The following is an 18,158-nucleotide window of genomic DNA, read 5'->3' on the forward strand; positions in this document are numbered from 1 at the left end:
ATTGTTTTATACGGTTGATTTGTGTAGTATGTATTTTATGATGAAATATCGAAATAAATACTTTTTTTGCCGTTTAACTCTGTGAGTTGATGAGGATTGCGTAACGAGAAGTAAACATTTACTTACCTAAACCAAATGGTGTTCATGCAAAATCTCATGACCCTGCAAGCTAGATTCAAACCTACGCAGGGAAACTCCATTGGATTTCAAGTCCAACGCCTTAACCACTCGGCCATCGCAGGTGCGTGAATAAGATGTTACTGTTGTCGTATACGAGCCACGCCCTGCTCACGTCAAGCCGAGACCTAAAAAATAAAGTAATGGAAGGACGGGGCACATACCAGAAATGCCCTGTTTTCCTCACTTATTTGGCATGCTTTCATACAATTAATAAAAATAGCAACACGCATCACTTAAAGTGAGTGAAAGGGCACAGATGAGCGGTAAATAATCACTGCACATTTCTACCCTCTTTTCCCTATATTACGGCGATGGCAACGGGCCCTTAAGTGTACTCAGAAAGAGTCCAAAAGCCTAAACAAGACACGCTTCATAAAAAAATTACTCTTTTCGTGACTTGTCTAGATCATGCAGGACAGGTCCAGACTACGAACTCTTCCAAAACACCTGCTCTCTAAATCACTTCCTGGGTGTGGAAATTGTCTCAATGTTTACATATAATTTGTGTTTTTGCTGTTTAACGCTGTGACTTGATGAGGATTGCGTAAAGAGAAGTGAACATTTACTTAACTAAATCAAATGGTGTTCATGCAAAATCTCATGACGCTGCAAGCAGGATTCAAACCTGCGCAGGGAAACCTCATTGGATTTCAAGTCCAACGCCTTAACCACTCGGCCATCGCAGCTCCATGAGTATGATGTCACTGTTGTCGTATACGAGCCATGCGCTGCTCAAGTCAGGCCGAGACCTAAAAAATAAAATAACGGAAGGACGGGGCACGTACCTGCAGTGCCCTGTTGCCCTCACTTATTTTGCATGCTGTCATACAACTAATAAATATAGCAACACGCATCACTCAAAGTGAGTGACAGCTCACAGATGAGCAGTAATCAATCACTGCACATTTCTACCCTCTTTTCCCTATTTTACGGCGGTGGCAACGGGCCCTTAAGTGTACTCAGAAAGAGTCCATAAGCCTAAACAAGACACGCTTCATAAAAAAAATTTACTCTTTTTATGACTTGTCTAGATCAGGCAGAACAGGTCCAGACTACGAACCCTTCCGAGCCACCTGCTCTCTAAAACACTTCCTAGGTGTGGAAATTGTCTCAATGTTTGCATCTAGTTTGAGTTTTTGCCGTTTAACTCTGTGGCTGCGCGCATACTGCTGCAGTGACGGGTAACACACGTCTCAGACTGGTTCATTATAAATTTCTACACCGACTCTATTATACCCCGGCCAAATTGCACCGCTTTCACCTCCGGGATGATGACCAATGTTTGCGTTGCAGGGACGAGGGGGCGGACTTCCTACACCTCGCATGGACATGTCGTGCCATGGCGACTTTCTGGGAGGAAGTGTTTGCGGCCATGTCGGACATGGTTAGTACAGCCGTGCCACCTTGCCCGAAGATTGCTTTGTTGGGGCAGGCATGTCCTGCGTTGAAGGCTCATCGTAATTTTTTTGTGCTGGGCCGCCTTCTGGCAAAACGGCACGTGGCGTGCCGGAGGGGACGCGGTCGGGCACCCAAATTCAAGACCTGGCCGACAACGATGACCACATGGCAAGACCAACTGTATAATTATGCTGAGCGATTGCCGCATAAATCACGGCCCAGGGACATATGGGAACCACTTACAGCGTACCTTCTCCGGCTTCAAGCCAGTACCCAGGCTGGGGACGAAACCGCGCAACAGGGAGACGCTTTTGCGATACCAGGCCCTGCACTGAACTCCTAAAGGACGTCACCTATTAAATCGACCTCATTACATATGCCTTTCCCATCACATGTAACATTATTTGTGTTACTACATATCAGGGCACCTGCACTACATTATCATCACCCACTGTGCACCCATGATATTAGGGATATACATCTTACATCAACTACACTGGTCGTATCAACGACAAAATAGTCACACTCCTCATTTTCTAGCTCTCTAGTTGCGTTCCCCTAACCCTAAGGACATACACCTAGCATGACGTAATAATAGACAACATCTAGTCAAGTTCATTATCTAATCATTAGCCATATCCCCCCCCATGTTATTTAGATCGATCCACCAGGTGGAGGAGAGAATTAGGTCTGGACTACTATGATTATAACAATGCCGCTGATGCTACTTTAGCGCTCTGCGCCAAAAGGTCCTTTCCTCCACATACCCAGTATGGTGGACACATAATAGGAGGGAACAGTTTGCACTAGACCCACAAGTTTATTAGGTTTGACAGTAAAATAAAAATAAAAATCAAGAAACCTCAAGCATTCACCGTTTGGTATACTTAGTTCTCTCCATCATTACTGAATGCATCCTTACGCAGCTCTCAGTAGCCTTCATCGCGGCCGGCCCAGTTGGGTTGTAGGCGACTTGCTATGTTAGACATATGTTCCTGTTCAATACGCGATGTACATTAATGACACTGTTGTAGCTGCCGGCCTGTGCTTCCAGGTTGTAGGCGAAAAAGCTGTGTAATCTTTAATTGCCTCAATAAAGGTTTTGCAAAAAAAAAAAAAACCTGTGACTTCATGAGGATTGCGTAACAAGAAGAGGACATTTACTTAACCAAACCAAATGGTGTTCATGCAAAATCTCATGACTCTGCAAGCAAGATTCGAACCTACACAGGGAAAACCTTTTGGATTTCAGGTCCAACGCCTTAACCACTCGGCCATCACAGCTCCATGAGTATGATCTCACTGTTGTCATATACGCGTCATGCGCTACTCACGTCAGGCCAAGACCTAAAAATTAAAGTACCGGCAGGACGGGACATGTACCAGCAGTGCCCTCTTTGCCCCACTTATTTTGCATGCTTTCATACAATTAATAAAAATAGCAACACGCATCACTCAAAGTGAGTGACAGGGCACAGATGAGCGGTAATCAATCACTGCAAATTTCGACCCTCTTTTCCCCATATTATGGCGCTGGGACCGGGCCCTTAAGTGTACTCAGAAAGAGTCCAAAAGCCTAAACAAGACACGCTAAATACAAAAAATTACTCTTTTCGTGACTCGTCAAGATCAGGCAGGACAGGTCCAGACTACGATCCCTTCCCAGCCACCTGATCTCTGAAACACTTCCTGAGCGTGGGAATTGTCTTAATGTTTACATTTAGTTTGAGTCTTTGCTATTTAACTCTGTGACGATGAGGATTGCGTAACGAGAAGTGAACATTTAATTAACTAAACCAAATGGTGTTCATGCAAAATCAGACAACGCTGCAAGCAGGATTCTAACCTGCGCAGGGAAACCCCATTGGATTTTGAGTCCAACGCCTTAACCACTCGGTCATCGCAGCTCCATGAGTATGATGTCACTGTTGTCCTACACGAGCCATGCGCTGCTCACATCAGGCCGAGACCTAAAAATTAAAGTAACAGCAGGACGGGGCACGTACCAGCAGTGCCCTGTTTCCCCCACTTATTTTGCATGCTTTCATACAATTAATAAAAATAGCAACACGCATCACTCAAAGTGAGTGACAGGGCACAGATGAGCGGTAATCGATCACTGCGCATTTCTACCCTCTTTTCCCTATATTACGGCGCTGGGACCGGGCCCTTAATTATACTCAGAAAGAGTCCAAAAGCCCAAACAAGACACGCTACATAAAAAAAATTACTCTTTTCGTGACTCGTCAAGATCAGGCAGGACAGGTCCAGACTACGAACCCTTCCCAGCCACCTGCTCTCTAAAACACTTCCTGAGAGTGGGAATTGTCTTAATGTTTACATTTAGTTTGAGTTTTTGCTATTTAACTATGTGACTTGATGAGGATTACATAACGAGAAGTGACCAGTTCCTTAACTAAACCAAATGGTGTTCATGCAAAATCACACAACGCTGCAAGCAGATTTCGAACCAGCTCACTGAAAACCCATTGGATGTCGAGTCCAACGCCTTAACCACTCGGCCATCACAGCTGCATGAGTATGATGTCACTGTTTTCGTATACTAGCCATGCTCTGCTCAGGTCAGGCCGAGACCTAAAAAATTAAGTAACGGAAGGACGGGGCACGTACCAGCAGTGCCCTGTTGTCCTCACTTATTTCGCATGCTTTCATACAATTAATAAAAATAGCAACACGCATCACTCAAAGTGAGTTAAAGGGCACAGATGAGCGGTAATCAATCACTGCACATTTCTACCCTCTTTTCCCTATATTACGGCGGTGGCAACAGGCCCTTAAGTGTACTCCAAAAGAGTCCAAAAGCCTAAACAAGACACGCTTCATAAAAAAAGAATTACTCTTTTCGTGACTTGTCTAGATCAGACAGGACAGGTCCAGACTACGAACCCTTCCGAGCCCCCTGCTCTCTAAAACACTTCCTGGGTGTGGAAATTGTCTCAATGTTTACATCTAGTTTGAGTTTTTGCCGTTTAACTCTGTGACTTGTTAAGGATTGCGTAACGAGTAGTGTGCGTTTACTTAACTAAATCAAATGGTGTTCACGCAAAATCTCAAGACGCTGCAAGCAGGATTCGAACCTACGCGGGGAACATACATTGGATTTCAAGTCCAATGCCTTAACCAATCGGCCATCACAGCTACGTGTATATGATGTAACTGTTGTCGTATACGAGCCATGCGCTGCTCACGTCAGGCCGAGACCTAAAAAGAAAAGTAACGGAAGGACGGGGCAGGTACCAGCAGTGCCCTGTTGTCCTCACTTATTTGGCATGCTTTCATATAGCAACACGCATCACTCAAAGTGAGTGACAGGGCACAGATGAGCGGTAATCAATCACTGCACATTTCTACCCTCTTTTCCCTATATTACGGCGGTGGCAACGGGCCCTTAAGTGTACTCAGAAAGAGTCCAAAAGCCTAAACAAGACACGCTTCATAGAAAAAAATTACTCTTTTCCTGACTTGTCTAGATCATGCAGGACAGGTCCAGACTACGATCCCTTCCCAGCCACCTGATCTCTGAAACACTTCCTGAGCGTGGGAATTGTCTTAATGTTTACATTTAGTTTGAGTCTTTGCTATTTAACTCTGTGACGATGAGGATTGCGTAACGAGAAATGAACATTTAATTAACTAAACCAAATGGTGTTCATGCAAAATCAGACAACGCTGCAAGCTGGATTCTAACCTGCGCAGGGAAACCCCATTGGATTTTGAGTCCAACGCCTTAACCACTCGGCCATCGCAGATCCATGAGTATGATGTCACTGTTGTCCTACACGAGCCATGCGCGGCTCACGTCAGGCCGAGACCTAAAAATTAAAGTAACAGCAGGACGGGGCACGTACCAGCAGTGCCCTGTTTCCCCCACTTATTTTGCATGCTTTCATACAATTAATAAAAATAGCAACACGCATCACTCAAAGTGAGTGACAGGGCACAGATGAGCGGTAATCGATCACTGCGCATTTCTACCCTCTTTTCACCATATTACGGCGCTGGGACAGTGCCCTTAATTATACTCAGAAAGAGTCCGAAAGCCTAAACAAGACACGCTACATAAAAAAATTACTCTTTTCGTGACTCGTCAAGATCAGGCAGGACAGGTCCAGACTACGAACCCTTCCCAGCCACCTGCTCTCTAAAACACTTCCTGAGAGTGGGAATTGTCTTAATGTTTACATTTAGTTTGAGTTTTTGCTGTTTAACTATGTGACTTGATGAGGATTACGTAACGAGAAGTGCCCATTTCCTAAACTAAACCAAAGGGTGTTCATGCAAAATCCCACAACGCTGCAAGCAGGAATCGAACCTGCGCACTGAAAACCCGTTGAATTTCGAGTCCAACGCCTTAACCACTCGGCCATCACAGATGCATGAGTATGATGTCACTGTTGTCGTATACGAGCCATGCTCTGCTCAGGTCAGGCCGAGACCTAAAAAATTAAGTAACGGAAGGACGGGGCACGTACCAGCAGTGCCCTGTTATCCTCACTTATTTCGCATGCTTTCATACAATTAATAAAAATAGCAACACGCATCACTCAAAGTGAGTGAAAGGGCACAGATGAGCGGTAATCAATCACTGCACATTTCTACCCTCTTTTCCCTATATTACGGCGGTGGCAACAGGCCCTTAATTGTACTCCGAAAGAGTCCAAAAGCCTAAACAAGACACGCTTCATAAAAAAAGAATTACTCTTTTCGTGATTTGTCTAGATCAGACAGGACAGGTCCAGACTACGATCCCTTCCGAGCAACCTGCTCTCTAAAACACTTCCTGGGTGTGGAAATTGTCTCAATGTTTACATCTAGTTTGAGTTTTTGCCGTTTAACTCTGTGACTTGTTGAGGATTGCGTAACGAGTAGTGTGCATTTACTTAACTAAATCATATGGTGTTCACGCAAAATCTCAAGACGCTGCAAGCAGGATTCGAACCTACGCGGGAAACCCACATTGGATTTCAAGTCCAATGCCTTAACCACTCGGCCATCACAGCTGCATGAGTATGATGTCACTGTTTTCGTATACTAGCCATGCTCTGCTCAGGTCAGGCCGAGACCTAAAAAATTTAAGTAACGGAAGGACGGGGCACGTACCAGCAGTGCCCTGTTGTCCTCACTTATTTCGCATGCTTTCATACAATTAATAAAAATAGCAACACGCATCACTCAAAGTGAGTGAAAGGGCACAGATGAGCGGTAATCAATCACTGCACATTTCTACCCTCTTTTCCCTATATTACGGCGGTGGCAACGGGCCCTTGAGTGTACTCAGAAAGAGTCCAAAAGCCTAAACAAGACACGCTTCATAGAAAAAAATTACTCTTTTCGTGACTTGTCTAGATCATGCAGGACAGGTCCAGACTACAAACCCTTCCGAGCCACCTGCTCTCTAAAACACTTCCTGGGTGTGGAAATTGTCTCAATGTTTACATCTAGTTTGAGTTTTTGCCGTTTAACTCTGTGACTTGTTGAGTATTGAGTAACGAGAAGTGAACATTTACTTAACTAAATCAAATGGTGTTCATGCAAAATCTCAAGATGCTGCAAGCAGGATTCGAACCTACGTGGGGAAACCCCATTAGATTTCAAGGCCAACGCCTTAACCACTCGGCCATCACAGCTGAGTGAGTATGATGTCACTGTTTTCGTACACGAGCCATGCGCTGCTCACGTCAGGCCGAGACCTAAAAAATAAAGTAACGGAAGGACGGGGCACGTACCAGCAGTGCCCTGTTGTCCTCACTTATTTCGCATGCTTTCATACACTTAATAAAAATAGCAACACGCTTCGCACAAAGTGAGTGACAGGGCACAGATGAGCGGTAATCAATCACTGCACATTTCTACCCTCTTTTCCCTATATTACGGCGGTGGCAACGGGCCCTTAAGTGTACTCAGAAAGAGTCCAAAAGCCTAAACAAGACACGCTTCATAGAAAAAAATTACTCTTTTCGTGACTTGTCTAGATCATGCAGGACAGGTCCAGACTACAAACCCTTCCGAGCCACCTGCTCTCTAAAACACTTCCTGGGTGTGGAAATTGTCTCAATGTTTACATCTAGTTTGAGTTTTTGCCGTTTAACTCTGTGACTTGTTGAGGATTGTGTAACGAGAAGTGAACATTTACTTAACTAAATCAAATGGTGTTCATGCAAAATCTCAAGATGCTGCAAACAGGATTCGAACCTACATGGGGAAACCCCATTAGATTTCAAGGCCAACGCCTTAACCACTCGGCCATCACAGCTGAGTGAGTATGATGTCACTGTTTTCGTACACGAGCCATGCGCTGCTCACGTCAGGCCGAGACCTAAAAAATAAAGTAACGGAAGGACGGGGCACGTACCAGCAGTGCCCTGTTGTCCTCACTTATTTCGCATGCTTTCATACACTTAATAAAAATAGCAACACGCTTCGCACAAAGTGAGTGACAGGGCACAGATGAGCGGTAATCAATCACTGCACATTTCTACCCTCTTTTCCCTATATTACGGCGGTGGCAACGGGCCCTTAAGTGTACTCAGAAAGAGTCCAAATGCCTAAACAAGACACGCTTCATAGAAAAAAATTACTCTTTTCGTGACTTGTCTAGATCATGAAGGACAGGTCCAGACTACAAACCCTTCCGAGCCACCTGCTCTCTAAAACACTTCCTGGGTGTGGAAATTGTCTCAATGTTTACATCTAGTTTGAGTTTTTGCCGTTTAACTCTGTGACTTGTTGAGGATTGCGTAACGAGAAGTGAACATTTACTTAACTAAATCAAATGGTGTTCATGCAAAATCTCAAGATGCTGCAAGCAGGATTCGAACCTACATGGGGAAACCCCATTAGATTTCAAGGCCAACGTCTTAACCACTCGGCCATCACAGCTGAGTGAGTATGATGTCACTGTTTTCGTACACGAGCCATGCGCTGCTCACGTCAGGCCGAGACCTAAAAAATAAAGTAACGGAAGGACGGGGCACGTACCAGCAGTGCCCTGTTGTCCTCACTTATTTCGCATGCTTTCATACACTTAATAAAAATAGCAACACGCTTCGCACAAAGTGAGTGACAGGCCACAGATGAGCGGTAATCAATCACTGCATATTTCTACCCACTTTTCCCTATATTACGGCGGTGTACTCAGAAAGAGTCCAAAAGCCTAAACAAGACAAGCTTCATAAATAAAATTCCTCTTTTCGTGACTTGTCTAGATCGGGCAGGAAAGGTCCAGACTACCAACCCTTCCGAGCCACCTGTTGTCTAAAACACTTCCTGGGTGTGGAAATTGTCTCAATGTTTGCATCAAGTTTGAGCTTTTGCCGTTTAACTGTGTGACTTGATGAGGATACACAGAGGCATACACTTCTGACAAATAGGGACTCACCTCCTCTTGTCAGGGCAAGGGGATCACACACTTAGACAACCCCTGCTCACCCCCTCGGTAGCTTGGCAAAGCAGATAGGCTTATCTTAGAGGCAGTGCGTGAAGCATTTATGACCACATACAGTAATAAAGTGAAGACACTACAAATGGACACAACACTGTAGTATTATAAAAATACGAATGTTTATATAAGGCTTAGCACAAGACCAAATAACGAATAATAGTTTAAGCGTAGTTTCTTCTTAGCACAAAGACTTTAGTAACAAAGCAAATCTTCTTCTTTAAATCACAGTTCTTGGCAACAATGTAACCCACACGGGAGTCACACGACGTTGAGGCAAAGTTAATCCAAAGGTTCGGCGTCGACCGCGAGGAGCGCTACGTCGAGCCAGGAGTCACACGGACCTCCCACAACACAGTACCTTGGAAAAGCGAGGCACACGATGATCAGCGGCGTCGAGATGTCCGGCATCGCATCTTGGGCGTCGAACAGGCCTCGGAGTCGGGGCGATCTGCAGCGGGGTCGACAGATGTCAGGCAGGAGCAGCGCTCATGAGGCGAAGCAGGATATGGCGTCGTCGTCGATGTCGATGATGGTGTTGCAAGAGTGAGCAGCGCTCACGGCATCGAGAGGGCTCGGGTCGAGGCATCGGCAGCGGCTTCGCTACTAGTGTCGATTGGGCCCAGCGGCCGGCGTCGAAGATGCGGGACACGGGAGCTGCACTCACGATGTCGAACTGGTTTCGGCGACGTCCGTCGGCGTCGAGATTGCTGGATGTCTTCAGAGGTGCTGGACTTTCAGGTTCCAGCAACAAGCACATTTAGCAAATGGTGAAGTCCTTTAGCCCTGTGACTTCAACAGGAGGCTGGCACTCTTCCAGCCCTTGGAGATTTCCTCAGCAAAGTTCGAGAGTACGCACTCAGTTCCTCTCTCCTGGTTCCTATTGCAAAAATAAAGAAGTGACTGCAGGATTCCCCCCAGCAAACAGCACTCTGGCAGAAGGGGTAGGCAAGTCCTTAGATCAGCAGGCTTCTTGTCCTTGGTTAGGGTTCCTTGTCAGAATTGATCTAAAGTCTTGGTTCAGGGGTCCTTCTCTTATACCCCTTTTTGGCTTTGATCCCTTTGTCCATGCAGGGGAACTCCCCTCATTCCGGGTTTGTTGTGGGTGTAGCCAGGCAGAGGCACCTGTTTGGCAGAAGTGTATGCCTCTGCCAACTAGAGACCGTCAAGTCTAACATTGGTGGCAGCGGTGGGATTTGAACTTTGCATTTATGACCCATGTGCATTGATTAGTGTGCGCTACATAGTGAAAGCAGACCATAGCGCAGCCACAATCTATTTTTTGGATAGGAATTTCTATTTTTTGTTCACCGCTTTTCTGAAGCTTGTTTGACCACTGCCAGTTTTGATCATGAGTGATGCCGGAACCACTACCCCTGTTATTGTGGAGGAGTTTAATAGAGCAAAGATAAACGACTACAGAAAAAGCAGCTGCAGCGCTTTTGCAGGCAGTTGAAAGTTCCGACAACAGGCCTCACATTGAAGGAAGAATTTCTCAAAGCATTGAAGGCCTGGTTAGCGGCCAGAGATCCCGCTGATGCGGTGGTGGTACCGCCAGTGGAAGGGGAGGAGGAGGTGCCGAATAACTGTTTTCCAGAGCTGCGCCAGCACCTTATTGATAGCAAGATATCTAACCCTAGAAAACTTGCTGAGGAGGCGGACCGCTGGCTCTGTACCAGGGTCCACAAGGGTCCAGTGGGAGACTCAGCCAAAGGTGGGCAGGGTCCCCAGCAGAAGAGTGGGGGGACATGGGTAAACAGAAGGAGTCCCAGAAAGGCCCCCAAAGTAATCCCCAAGGGAACCATGGGAAGGGTTCCCAGCCTCCCCTGCGAAGAAGTCAGAGGCCCCGACAGGTAAACCTGTTCGTATGGGCCCAATGACCTGCTATGTTTGTAAGCAGGTGGGACATCGTTTTTACGATCCCCAGTGTCCCATGAGGGACTCTAGTGCACCACCACGTGCACCCCCCGTCAGTTGGCGAGTGTGGCCCTGGGAGGGGAGGAGATGGTTGCCCCTGGTGGGAGGGGTACCGCAGAGATGTGCCTGGTCTCACTCGGAGACATGGAAATGGTCCCTCCACCGCCTCTGCCTAGTAACACTAATAAATATAGGCAGTGGGTGACCATTAATGGCCATAGAGTGGAAGCTCTCAGAGACACCGGAGCGAGTGTGACAGCTGTCAAGTGTCACTTGGTGTCCATAGAGCAGGTGGTTCCCCACACATTCTACCCTGTGATAGCTGCCGACAACTCCCAGAAACAGTGTGAGGTAGCTCAGGTTTCCTTTGAATGGGGGGGAGTTTCAGGTACTCTTCAAGTTGCTGTAAGGCCCGCCATGCCTGTTGATTGTCTCCTGGGCAATGATTTGGAAGACTCCCCTTGGGCTAAGGTGAAGCGAGCGACACATTCGAAAATGTTGGGTATGCCAGAGTGGGTGTGTGCGACCACTCGATCGATGACAGTGAGTAAGGGTGTTGATGGGGTCCCGGAGCCTGAAAGTATGGCCCAGGACCCAGCTGTAAAGAGAAATGACAGGAGGTGCGGGAAACCAGCCCCCCACCGTTCCCGTGGTCCACAAGGAGACAGACCCTGAGGGGGATGCCCTGGAGTCCACAGGGGAACAAGTTGCTGAGCTGGGAGACCTGCCCGAGCTGACCCACTGGCAGCAGGATGGTGGTCCCTCCAGGGAATAATTTTGTGCAGAACAGAAAGTGTGCCCTTCTCTTGTGGGTATGAGGCAGCAGGCCTCAGCCCAAACCACAGGTGATCAGTCAGGATCACATTTTGTCTACTGGGAGAGCGACCTCCTGTATAGCGAGCCTAAGGCTGCTGAGCCTGGGTCAGCCCATGTGCTGGTGGTACCCCAGCGCTTCAGAGCCTTCCTACTGGGTTTGGCTCATGACGTTCCGTTAGCTGGACATCTGGGGCAGGACAAGACCTATGACAGGCTTGTCACCCATTTTATTGGCCTCAGTGCTATTTTCAAACCCAGAGTCCAAAAACCATACACCCAAACGGATGCGTTATCAAACCCCGAGTTCAGGGATACCAAACTCGACATTGCACCATGCTCCCCTAGCCAGCTAGGATCATACCATTAATAATCCCGGCAGCCCATTCTAACTAATGGAGAGCATGCGACCTTACGATAGTGAAGTACGAATATGGCAGTAGTTCACTATTAGGACTTGCCAACTTCGTCAGGCTTGTCCTACCTTATACTTACAATGCACCCTGCCCTCGGGCCTACCATAGGGGTAACTAACATGAAGTTAAGGGAAGGTTTGGGGGACAGGCAAGTAGACGTACTTGCGCAGTCCGCATGACAGTACCAGACTGCACGTAGGTCTAGCAATGGCAGACCTTTAGACATACTTTTATTAGGCCGCTCGTGTGGGTGGCACAACACGTGCTGCAAGCCCACTAGCAGCATTTGTATTTACAAGCCCCGGCACTCCTCGTGCACTAGACTAGGGACTGATAGTAAACCAAATAAGCCAAACATGGAATTCAATCAATACAGTAATTTAACATAGGGAGCACTTGCACTGCGGCACTGATTAGCAGTGGCACAGTGCCCAAAGCGATATACCAGCAAAAACTTCGTAAACAGAGGAGGCAAACAGAAAGAAAATGGAGGAGAGACTCAGGCCAATAATGTCAGGTCTAACACTTAACTAAACCAAATGGTGTTCATCTCATGACGCTGCAAGCAGAATTCGAACCTACGCAGGGAAACACCATTGGATTTCAAGTCCAACGCCTTAACAATTCGGCCATCGCAGCTGCTTAGGCATGATGACACTGTTGTCGTATACGAGCCATGCCCTGCTCACGTCAGGCCGACACCTAAAAAATCAAGTAACTGAAGGATGGGGCACGTACCAGCAGTGCCCTGTTGTCCTCACTTATTTTGCATGCTTTCATACAATTAATAAAAATAGCAACACGCATCACTCAAAGTGAGTGACAGGGCACAGATGAGCGGTAATCAATCACAGCGCATTTCTACCCTCTTTTCCCTATATTACGGTGCTGGGACCAGGCCCTTAAGTGTACTCAGAAAGAGTCCAAAAGCCTAAAAAAGACACGCTACATAAAAAATTACTCTTGGAGCTTCGCATGCAACCGTGATGGCTGCGTGAGCACAGGGCTCCCGGTACTTCGCCACCTCTGGCACTTATCCTGACTATTATCCTAATTTATGACGGCGGGTCATTGAAGATGCAATGCAGCTGATATAACCACTGTTTCCAGAAATTGATTTGGACCCCGGGAACCGATTTTGCGTAACTCTGAACTTCTGCGGGCTGCTCCACGGAACTGCCCCAGGCTCGAGTCAACGGCCTGCCCGGGCAATAATTGAACAACATCGGCCAGCCTGAATCTACTCTCTGCCCGGGTCTTAGCTTTCAGTTTCGCTTTTGGCCTCGTACCCTCCCCAACATCGGTTTCGCTTCTGCCACTCAGGGTCTGCTCCACTTCGCAACGTTGCTCTCGTGCCGTGAGTGACAGTCACTGTTCATTGTACGGCGAGTGGTAACCTGCTCCTCTAGCGAACCCCCTTGGGTGAGTTCAACGCAGCTATTTTAACCAGGTCTCAAGGTCCCCTCAGGGGCGCAGCTTCCAAGATGGCCGGCAAATCTGAGATCGAGAGGCGAAAGACCAAGACTGGCCAACATGGGGGTACCATACAATCGAACGTTATGGACAGGTACACCCAGCCTAATGGATCCCCCGGTGGGGCGAGTAAGCCACTGGGAGATACGGGAGACAATTCAACGGCGGGAGAGGATTTGTCTCTACGTGATGTCATGGGCGTCATTACTGGCATGAAGACCTCTATTGGCCAACAATACGAGACTCTGGCCCAAAAACTTGACACCGTCGCGATCGACGTCAATCTGATCAGGGCTGATCTAGCTAAGACTAATGAAAAAGTAAAGTCCTTGGATGTGAAGACCTCCAGCCTCACGACGGATGTCTCTGATCTACAAACGGAGGTCCGTAATCTGCGGTCCTCAGCCGATTTCTTTTCTCGCCGACTGGAGGATTTCGAAAGTCGCGCAAGACGAAATAACGTTCGTATTGTGGGTGTCCCAGAAAAAACAGATAGCCCAACCGTTGATCTCCTTGTGGAGGACCTCATAGTAAACCACTGTGCACCTAAAGGCCTGAGCAACTTCTTTGCAGTGGAGCGGGCACACAGGGTGCCGGGAGGTAAACCTAAGCCGGGTGCTGCCCCGCGGCCCATAACCGCCAGGATTTTCAACTTCCGCGACAGAGACGCTTTCCTGCCGGCGTCGCGCTCCGGTGGCCCCACGAAATTCGAAAACACCACGGTGAACTTTTATCCGGACTTCACCCAGCTTGTGCAGACACAAAGGATGGGGTTCCAGGGGGTGAAGAGACGATTGAGAGACAGGGCCATGGAATACGCAATGCTTGTTCCAGCGCGGCTACGTGTGGAGTATGGAGAACGGACGTTCTTTTTTGATCATCCCGAGGCTTTAAGTGACTGGCTGGACACGCTGCCCAGGCAGCAGGAACACTCTGAACATTCTGGAGGAGCTGAAGGTGGTCCGATGGAGCGGGAATGAGAAACGGACTTGGTTCACAGGACTGCATATAGACTTTCCAGCTGTGGTTTGATGATTCTTAAACTTGCTTTGCTAGAGGTGGTTACCCAGGGGTGGCGGGGGGGGGGTGAGTCTTTTCCTCCTCTGGGGTTTCTTTTCGTAGACTAGTTATATGTTAGGGCGACAGGCACACTGCAAGTTGTGGTGGCTTTTGAGTGTAACGCAGGGGTGCAGGGTGGTGGGTCTGGATTTGGGAGTTTGTTGGGGGGTGGAGGAGGCGAAGTTGTTTATGTTTGGTTCATTTTAAGGCAATGTATTGATGGACTTCTGGACTTGGTTGTCGCGTTTGTTGTGGGGAGGGTGCAGCAACTATCTCAGGGATGGGGATAGGGGATTGAAACTATTGTGCTGGAATGTTAATGGGTTGGGGGACAGGATAAAACATAGTGTGGTGTTACAACTGTTAAGACGTCTCTCCCCTGATATTGTGCTGCTGCGGGAGACACACTTGATAGGTAACACATGCCATGCTATAAATCGGTGGGGCTACTGCCTACTGGCGCATTCAGGATTCACTATGGGCTCTAGGGGTGTGGGTATCCTGGTTAGGGGTTCCCTCCCTCTGGAGGTTGATAACGTCCTCCTGGATGATAGGGGGCGATACGCCGCGATTATTGGAAGATGGGAGGTGAAGGCTATCACCCTGCTTTCTGTTTATGTCCCGCCTGGCCTCCAGACCACGACCTTTGCTGACTTTGGGAGAGTGATTCTGGGGTTCCCGGCAGGCATCCTGGTGGTGGGTGGTGATTCTAATTCGGTAGTGTCCGGAAACAGAGACCGCTACCCCCCCAGGGAACTTGTGAGGTCCCGGTTCTGGCTGGGTGGCTTCCTGGATACTCTGGGATTAATAGGCTGTTGGAGATTACTGCACCCGGGGCAGTTGCAATACATGTTTCACTCTGGTGCTCATGGTAGGCTCTCGAGACTTGATTACATACTGATGCCTACCGCACAGGCCTCCTCTATCAGGGAGATCAGACACCAAGCGCAGGGTGTTTCAGATCACTCTCCTTTATGATGGCTTGTCCTGGGAACAAGGCTCGGAACTGAGGGCCGGGTAGCCCCGATTAAACCTTGGTATCTCCGCGACCCTAAGATCCGTGCCGAGTTGGTCAAATTATTGGATCAATACTTCCTGGAAAATTAGGGGTCTGTGTCATCTCCTGTCTCACTATGGGAAGCCTTCAAGACTGTTATCCATGGCCAGGCACTGTCACTAATCAGTAGCGCTAAGAAGCGTAAGCATGAGGCAGTGGTCCGACTTCAGACTGAAATAACTGACTTAGAAAGGGAATTGGAAGGTGGTGTCGCCCAGGACAAGCTCCACCTCCTTAGTCTTAAACAATATGATTATAGAGCATGGGTGACGGATGCCGCTAAGGTGATGAGCAGAGAGCAGCAAGGACGTCTGTATGATGTTGGTGATAAGGCGGGAAAGTTGATAGCTTGGCTAGACAAGAAGGAGAGGGCTAGTCGCGTGGTTCCCTTAATTGAGAGAGTGGATGGGGTGAAAGTAACTGACCCTACTGAGATCGTTGAGTGTTTTTCGGAATATTTCCAAACTGTATACTCCCCTGTATCAGACAGGCCTGAGCAGGACTCACATTTGCTTCTACGAGATATTGCACTGCCCAGCTTATCGGAATTAGATAGGGAATTGATGGACGCTACGCTTTCCGTTGAGGAGGTGGCGATTGCTGTGCGCTCCGTGCGGTCGGGGAAAGCCATGGGCCCTAACGGACTCCCCATTGAGCTCTACAAGTTGTGCCCGGATAAAATAGCACCATATCATCGATCGATGTTTTTGGAGTCGTTAGAAGCAGGCTTCCTCCCTTCTGATCAACGACTTGCATCGATTGTCATTATCCATAAGGAGGGGAGGGCGGCGACGTGACGTGCGCTGGCCATCTTGGCCTCTTTGGACACCACGCTGGCGTTCGATACGCTAGAATTGGCGTACCTTTGGGCAGCCCTTGCTACGTTTGGTTTTGGCCCTGTATTTATTGGTTGGGTGAAATTATTGTATGAGAAACCATTGGCCCAGGTGGTCGTGAATGGTCGAGTCTCTGGCCCGTTTACCCTCGGAAGAGGCATGCGCCAGGGATGCCTGTTGTCTACTCTTCTTTTTGCCCTTGCTTTGGAACCCTTGGCAGCCTGGCTGAGGTGGGAGCCATCGATGAAGGGTATACGATGGACCCCGGACTTCGAGGATCGAGTGTCACTCTATGCCGATGACATCCTGCTATATCTTACGTCGCCCCGGAAGTCGCTGATAGTATTATTTGATGTGTTGAATTCCTTTGGGAAAAATTCCGGCCTTGTAATTAACTGGTCCAAGTCCTGTGTGTATGTCCTTTTGGGTGATTCTCCTCTCTTTCCACGTGGGTGCCCTATACAGGTGGTGCAGGCGGGGTTTAAAAACTTGGGGGTCTTCATCGCCTTGGATCCATTGGTCCGCTATCAACGTAACTTGCTACCCCCGCTTCAACGCTTAAGGTTCGATGTTGAGGCATGGCGCAAACTTCCGTTGTCCCCTCTTGGATGAGCGGCATTGTTCAAGATGATGTCATTTCCCCGGTTCCTATATGCATTACAGAATACATTAGATACTATCCCAGAAAGCTACTTTCGAGAGGTGGAAAGTCTGCAGAGACAATTGATATGGGACAGGCGATCTCGTATTGCCCTTGCCAAATTGACACTCCCGTGGTACGACGGTGGAATCGCACTCCCGGATATTAGGCCCTATTATTGGGCCTCCCAGCTGGAACGATTAATCATGGCATGTACGGTCCCGCATCGAACCCATCATTTGAAATGGACAAGTGGCAGTTGCCTGGTGGGTACTACAACAGGGTGCTCTATACAAAATCGGCCGGGAAGGGGCTCACGGGTCCAACCAAGATAGCGGTGCAAGTATGGTATCGTGCAAATGCTGCCATGGGATGGAAGGATAGACTGACACGTGCGACTCCACTTTACGCATCCGAGTAACTGGGCTCCCTGTGGAAGACGAAAGGCTTCGACAGGTGGGATGTGATTGGCATATGCAGGGTGAATTATGTATGGATCAAGGACAGGGTCAAGACTTTTGAGGAGTTGAAGGTGGAATATGAATTGTGTGACAAAGAGTTTTTCTGGTATGCGCAGATTCGGCACGCACTGCTGTCGGTATTTCCGTCGGGTACACCTATCCTGGAGGCATCCCCCCTTGAAGATGGGATACTGGATGGGTATGTCCCCGACAGTACGATCTCTCTAATTTACAAAAAACTAATAAATAATAGGGTTGACCTCCTACAGTGTCTCAGAGATGCCTGGACCAGCGATGGTCTGGAGTTTGATGACGTGGACTGGCAGTCGGCTGTATCCTCACCTAAGGAGGTTGCAATTCCGGCTGGCCTTCGAATCGTGCAGCTCAAAATACTTCACTGGATTTATGTGACTGGTCCTCGCCTGGTCAGCATGGGATACTCCTTGGAC

The 18,158-nt window shown here is 48.2% G+C and overlaps 3 non-coding genes across 3 annotated transcripts; all 3 read right to left on the reverse strand.

Moving 5' to 3' along the window:
- Positions 1-784: 784 nt before the first annotated feature.
- TRNAS-UGA (transfer RNA serine (anticodon UGA)) lies at positions 785-866 on the reverse strand. Its single transcript has one exon. It is a non-coding gene; the product is annotated as a tRNA-Ser (tRNA).
- A 2,537-nt stretch (positions 867-3,403) lies between these two features.
- On the reverse strand, positions 3,404-3,485 carry TRNAL-CAA (transfer RNA leucine (anticodon CAA)). The gene has a single exon. It is a non-coding gene; the product is annotated as a tRNA-Leu (tRNA).
- Positions 3,486-5,266: 1,781 nt separating this feature from the next.
- On the reverse strand, positions 5,267-5,348 carry TRNAL-CAA (transfer RNA leucine (anticodon CAA)). Its single transcript has one exon. It is a non-coding gene; the product is annotated as a tRNA-Leu (tRNA).
- Between the last annotated feature and the right edge of the window lie 12,810 nt (positions 5,349-18,158).

The sequence above is a fragment of the Lissotriton vulgaris genome, chromosome 11 (assembly GCF_964263255.1).
Source record: "Lissotriton vulgaris chromosome 11, aLisVul1.2, whole genome shotgun sequence".
NCBI lineage: Eukaryota > Metazoa > Chordata > Amphibia > Caudata > Salamandridae > Lissotriton > Lissotriton vulgaris.